Here is a 7,462-nt window from a genome sequence, read left to right as displayed (position 1 = left end):
TCTCTTTGCTTTTATTTGGTAGCTGGTTGGTGACCCGAAGAAAATTTATGATACTGAATGGAAGACATAACAGTTCCCAAAATGTATTCATCATTTCAATAGATTCATTGCTGCCTTTTTAATCAAAGTAGGAAATAACAAGGTTTTTTTCCCTCTCATTATACATATACATCTCATCAGAGCTGTGTGTAAATTTTAATACTAAACACAGTATCAGCTGCTCAGAATTCCCCCCTTCCATTGTCATAGTCTTACACTTACAAAGTGCTTTACTCCCTGGAGTAGAGAAGCAACTTCCTAACAAGATTATTCCTTATTTTTATCACTTCAAGTAAATGAACTCTTATTATTTCAATCAGACTTATTTCTTAATATAAACCTGGACAAGTCATTCTCTGCATAGATTTTTGCATTTGCTGGTTGTACTTGGAATTATTTCCATGAGTGCTGCTACAAATCCTTGTAGAAGTTAGTCATTGACAATATATTTTGATTATGGGCCAACTATTTATTCATTGAAATTTTTGAATAATTTCTAAAGTATACGCAATTTAGAGCTTCAGAATTATTGCATATTTCTTTTTTTTTATTTTACCATTTCCTGTACTCTGAAGGCCCTACAATATCCTTTTGGTCCTAGTGTTAATGATGCTATTTCAATCAGACTATATTTTGATATTTGTTGTCATATGCTTCTTACAATTTGCAGTCATGCGATAGGTTTGCTTGCCTGTTTTGTTCTTGTTATAACCATTTTTTCCAGTACCATTCTTCAAAAGGGAGGCTGAGGCCATTTTTCTCCTACTTGTGCCTGTGACTATGCCTCTGCTTCATAAAAGGCTCTCTTGCACCAGCGTTTAGTATTATCAGTATTCGCTGAATAGAATAGGGACTCCCTTCCTTGATGTTTGAGTTAATTATCTGATTTTTTGTTAAAATTCTAGAGTAATTTAATATTGTACATGATATTTATAGCTATATGTTATCATATGAAAATTTAAGTACAATATGGATTTAAGAGGAATAACTCTAATTGGACACTACATAAAGAATGTGTATGTTGTACAAATATCTGATTTATAACCACTTTGCAAGTTTCTACTTGGCAAACTTTTTATCTAATGAGCACTTAAGGAATACAAAGTAGTTATGCTAAGGTACCGAGTTCTTCAACAATTAGCCAGCCTCTCATTAGCACTGATAGCAACCTGCCTTGTTTTCCATTCACTACCTCTTGCTTTCTTTTCTCTCCCTTCCAAAAACACAAATATTAATCAGCCCAAAAGCATGTCACCAGAAGGTTGGCAAGCATCAGTAATCAAGAGAAGTCTCATTATTAATGCTCTAAAAGCACCTGTCTGCTGAAGCTTAATCAAATTACCCTTCCTCCAATGATCAAGAGATTACTGCCTGTTTTGGTTTGATTATTGTTGTTTTATAATATCCATGATTTCTATTTATATTTATGCTTTTCCCATGACATCTCATTACTCCTAATTATCAAAAATATATTATATTTTGATATTCTAAGTTCTATATTGTGTTTTTCTTTGTTTTACTTATCTAATATAAAGCTTCTTGAAAATACATATTTTGTTGGAACTTACAACCATCCATAAAAATAACACTGAATTTTATTTGCCTCCACCCCCAAGACAAAATACATGTGATCCATATAATCCTCAGTTAAGAGTGAGCATTCATACTTGAGAGTTCTTTGTGCTTTTATTTGGGAGCTGGTTGGTGACCCAAGAAAATTAAGATACTGAATGGAAGACATAACAGTTCCAATATGTATTCATCATTTCAATAGGTTCATTGCTGCCTTTATAATCAAAGTAGGAAATAGTTTTTTCCCTCTCATTATACATATACATCTCATCAGAGCTGTGTGTAAATTTTAATACTAAACACAGTGTCAGCTGCTCAGAATTCCCCCCTTCCATTGTCATAGTCTTACATTTACATATAAAATTCATGGAGTATTGCTTTGTCAAGTAGGAAAAGTATAATTAAAATTTACATTTATCACATGTTGAACAAGTACTCTACCATCGATCTATATTATTTAATTATTATCCCTAGATTGCTGTTATTTAATTATTATCCCTAGATTCCTGTTATTTAATTATTATCCCTAGATTGCTTTTATCTGAAGGAATAACTTACACTAATAACTAAAACCAGAGTTTAAAAAACTCAATCCTTTTCAACTTTATTATTGATGCAATGTTTGGGAATGTCCTAGCTTCGCTTGTGCTCTGATCTGACTTACAATGATCACTGATGAGACAAAACTTCCCAAGCAACAATGTGCCAAAATGAAAATCAAAAATGTACTACAAATTCAAGGAGGTTAATAATAAGGCTCTTTGACAAATTTTATGTTCCTTAAAGACTATCAATCTGATATGGTACAAATATTAAGAAAAAATTCATCTTACCTGTTCTGACTCAAGTTAAACTAAGCAAAATACAAAAATGGTCACAAAATATTCCAATAATAGACAATAGCTGGCTTTTTTCATTAGAGAATCCAGTTCTCAAATCGATGTTCTTTTTCATTGTAGTTATACTTTGGTTGTTGATACACACTGTAGGTAACAGTTGTTCATCTTTTAGTTTTTCTTGTAATTTAATTGCTATTATAATATTACTAAAATTCTCATTTCATAATTAAACGTTAATTCTGAATCAGATGTACCATTTGGCTATATAATTGAATGATGTGTGTGAACAGAGTAGTCAATCCCCCAAATACAGAAAGGAACTCCTGCCTATGTTGAAAATCCTAGTGAAAATTTTATCAATTTATTAAGCTTCTCTAATTCTCATTGTTTTCCACTGGTGACATAAAATGAATAAAATTTCTCTAAATTCATAAGAAATTTAAAGATGATTATATGGGCAAGGTACACTCATTGCACTGTGAAATGACTTTAAATATATATATATATATACATATATATATATATATATATGTATATGTATGTGTGTGTGTGTGTGATATGTGGGATTCCCCTCTGTATGCAGTGAATACCATTGGTTAATAAATGTACTGGCTTTGCATGATAGGCTGATAGGGTAGAACAGAGCTGGCAGGGGGACTAAACTGAATGCTGGGAGAAAAAATGGTGGAGTCAGAAAGAAGCCATGTAGTTCCTCCAGAGCCAAAAGAACTTTACCTAGTAAGCCGTAGTCATGAGATACACAGAATACTAGAATACTGGGTTAAATTAAGATGTAATAGTTAATAATAAGCTAGAGCTAATGGGCCAAGCAGTGATTTAAATGATACAGTTTCAGTATAGTTGTTTTGGTACTGAGCAGTAGGGAAGCAACAAGTGGACTCCTTCATATATATATATATGTTTTATAAATGGTTAAATCTGTGTCTTGAAATGCTATAGGCCTGGAAATATGTTGAAAATAAATATTAAATGAAGGCTAATAAAAGTTTTAAGACAATTACATCTATTTAGATGAGCAGAATTAGAGGAAAATGGAAGCCTATAAGTATAGTCTAGCCTATCATCAATATACCACACATGTGAAGTCCAGGATCTTAAATTAACTACAGTGAGCTCAGGATATGAACATCTTCAAAAGAATATTATTGAAAATACTATTCTGTTACAACATAAATTTGTGTTTATTTATATAGATACTTAACTAGAATTCTCATGAAATATAATCTGTAAAATTAAAATGATGGTATGTCTTAGTTAGGTTTTAAATTTCTGTGATAAAACACCATGAACAATCAATCAGAGGAGGAAAGGTTTTGTTTCATCTTACAACAACACTTAGTCCATTGAAGTCAAAGTAGGAGCTCAAGGATGAACAGGGAGGCAGGACTTGAAACTAAAGCAAAAAAGGTATGTTGCTTATTGGCTTGAATTTCCTGGCTTACTCAGTTAACTCTTTTATATATTCCAGGACAACCTGCCCAGAGATAACACTGCCTCAGGGCCTGAGACTTTCTACATCAGTCATAAACTAAGAAAATGCTTCCACAAACTTCCCTATATGTTAATATTATTGAGGTATTTTTTTTCAAAAAAAAAATTCTCCTGGCAAACCTGTGTAGGTTTATGTCACTTGATGGAAAGAAAGGAAAATTGTTCCCTTGTAAACTTGGATCTCCAAAACAACACTGTCAATCATGTTTCAATTTCTATCTATCCAACAAGACCTCATACTGATGTCAATATCAAAATAGAAAATGTTCCAAATTTTAAAAAGCACCATTCTTTAAAATTCAATCTTTTTGAAAATATCCAAGTGTACCTTTAAAAGTTCACAGTTTCTCAAAAATGTTCAAAATTTCAAAACTATGAGTTTCTAAAAAATTAAGAAAAATGAGTTAATTATGCTCTTATTCTAAGAAGGAAGATCAGGTCACTTTCACAATCACATCAAAGCAAAACCAAATTGAAATAGTGCATAGCCCTTTATCAGAATTTGGGCCTCATGATCTCCTGGGTTTCAAGTGGCTAGAGCACTCCTTCTTCTCTGGACAGATCCAGAGAAGTGCTCCCTGGAGCACTCACAACTTGTTTTCAAGGCTCATTTTGTATTCACTCCTTACATACTGTTTTCCTGGTAGATTGTCTCTTTGTACTGACATTTTGATAATCATGGGTTTAGCTGTGCAACTTGGCTGCATCTTCACCAATAGCCTCTCCTGAACTCTCTTCTGGAACTCAGAACCTCTTACACTGTGACTATCTTCAAGGCCAGATGACTAGTATCCAATATTGATTTCAGCCAAAGGCAAAGTTTTTACTTAATTGCTACTGATCCCTTATTAGTCACAGGCTAATTTTCTGCTACAATTGATCAGAAACAGAATTTCTTAATTTATAATATGACATAAGACACCCTTATATAATGCATACTTCCCTCTGAAACTCTGCAAGTTAGGCAGGTTTATTGCCTGCCCCACTTTCAACATCCTTATATTCCAAATTTCTATAAAACAGCTCTCTGAGCTCTGACCACTCAACTGGTTTTTCAGCCCAAAGTTCAAATGCTACTTCAATACTCCCAATCACATAGGTCTGTCAAAGCAATATTCCATTACTGATATCACTGTTTTACTCAGGATCCTCTAGAGGGACATTAGCAAGAGGTGTATATATAGGTATATATATATGTATGTATGTATGTGTATGTATATATATATATGTATATATATGTGTGTGTGTGTATGTACAGGCATGTATTTGTGTGTCTGAGAATTCATTATACCTATTTAAAATATAAACAACTAAATGACAACTGAGAATCTATGACACTACCAGTTACTTGATCTTTGAGGACATAGCTGTATTCCACTGGAGAGCTAGACCCCAAAATTATCAGTCTCCCAGTCAGGGTGCATAGATAGTTTGACCTGGTGCCAGGAGTCCAGAGTGTCCATAGAGAGCTGCTGATCCCTTGTCTATAATGATAGCTTGGAAACCCTAGTCCTGCTAGCAGTGAAGAAATATTCAGCAGCAGCAGCAGGAGGAGGAGGAACACCAGGTGCGGAAACAGGAAAAATCAATTCCAGGGTAAGAGCAGAGGCCAAAGGAACAGAAAGGTAATATTAGGTAGTCTCCTTTCCGACATCTTTTTTTGTCTACTCTACAGTGAACATGTGCCACACACAGTGAGTTGTTATCAGTCTGTATACATCAAATCAGAATAATTCACCATGTCAGGTTCCCTACTAATGTGTTTGTTATTTGTGGCAAGTCAACATAAAAACAAACTATAAAAAAAGCAAAGTAAAGCAAAACAAAAATCCCAAACTATAGTAGTTGTATTGGACATTAATAAAATGTATCAAAAAATTTCAGGAAAGAGAAAACTTATAGGCTTCAAAGCATACTCAATGATTCTATTTCCATAAAAGAACACAATATGCATATGACATATAATTTTGTATTTCTGCCGAGTGATTCATGTTCTCAAACAGTAAACTCAAACAAGTTCCTGAAAGTACTAACTACTTTAAATACAAATATTACATCACAATTCTGACTTTATTCTGTGAAGTAATTTATTATTTGAAACAAACCATTGAGAAGCTCTTTTATCAAGGACATAGTGTTTTTGGAAAAAAATCAAATAAGATGACCAACAGGTGTAAGGCCATCTACTGGAACATGGGCAATCTGTCAAAGGAAATCTTTCAGGAAAACCAAGTAGTTCTGATCACTAGTATTCCTTGTCAATATTTAATAAGCTATTGCTTTAAATGTGAACTCAGTGGGGGTTAAAAATAGGTATATATTGTAAAGAAAGAGAAATATTACTAGGATGTTGGAGGAGTTGGAGAGTAGAGGACCGGAGGTAAATTTGATAAGATATATAAGAGATTCCCAAAACATAAATACATAATTGGTTTAAATTGGCTTCATTTGTAATCCGTTTATTCATTCTGACATACCAATCATTTTCAAAAAACCAGGCCTAATATTTCATGCAATTATCAGAAAGTGTTCCATTTGATTTTGAATATCAAAATTCTCCCTCTGATAATATTAATGTTATATATGTGTCTATTCCCCATGTAGATAATTTGATTAGACACAAAGTATAAACTAATCCACAATGTGTAGTAACTTGGTGACAGCTACCACACAGTTTGACTCAGCAATCATTCTTACACACTTGAAATTATTTTCAATCATAGATATTCAACAGTTCCTGCTAATACCAGGCTGAAAACCTGGGGCGTCATTTCCTAATTAGATAATCATGTCCTTGAGATGTTCAGTCTAGAGGGAACACTGCTGAGCTGTAAGTGCTTGAGATGAATTAAGTTCTCAATTAAACACATGAGCTGCTCTTGTCATGTGTCTGTTTCCTTCTTATTCTGCTACCTGTTTCAATATTGGTATCACTGATCAGGTGAGATGTGGGAAAGATCAAATGTCTTCAAGTTAAGCCTAAAATATATGTTTCTCATCACTAATGATCTGTCATCATCCGTAAAAGGCAAAGATTTTGTACATTCCTATCCTTCTGGAGCAATACATAAAGTCAAAATTTTCTTACTAAATTGATATTTTATTTTTATATTTTTACAATGCAGTTATTCATGTCATTATCAAAGCAAGGTATGTGGAATAAGTTTGATTTAGTTTTATCTCAGAAAATGGAACTCATTAAATAAAACGCATGCATATGACACTTTGGTTATTTGATTATGTTTAAAAAATAAGAGAAAGGAGAATAATGTGGTGTTTCAAGTATCTTCTTGTGATGGTAGAAAGGTGAATATCTGTGAAAATGTTAGATAAATAAACTCATGAGAATGGAGAAATTGGAATAAAAATCTCCATCAGATATATCATATAATTATAAATTATAATGAGCTATAATTTAATTATAATAAAATGCATGCACTTTATGTTTATTGCAAGTTAGGCGGGTTTATTGCCTGCCCCACTTTCAACATCCTTATATT

The sequence above is a fragment of the Microtus ochrogaster genome, linkage group LG1 (assembly GCF_000317375.1).
Source record: "Microtus ochrogaster isolate Prairie Vole_2 linkage group LG1, MicOch1.0, whole genome shotgun sequence".
Lineage (NCBI taxonomy): Eukaryota > Metazoa > Chordata > Mammalia > Rodentia > Cricetidae > Microtus > Microtus ochrogaster.
Note: the sequence above shows the minus strand (reverse complement) of the source record.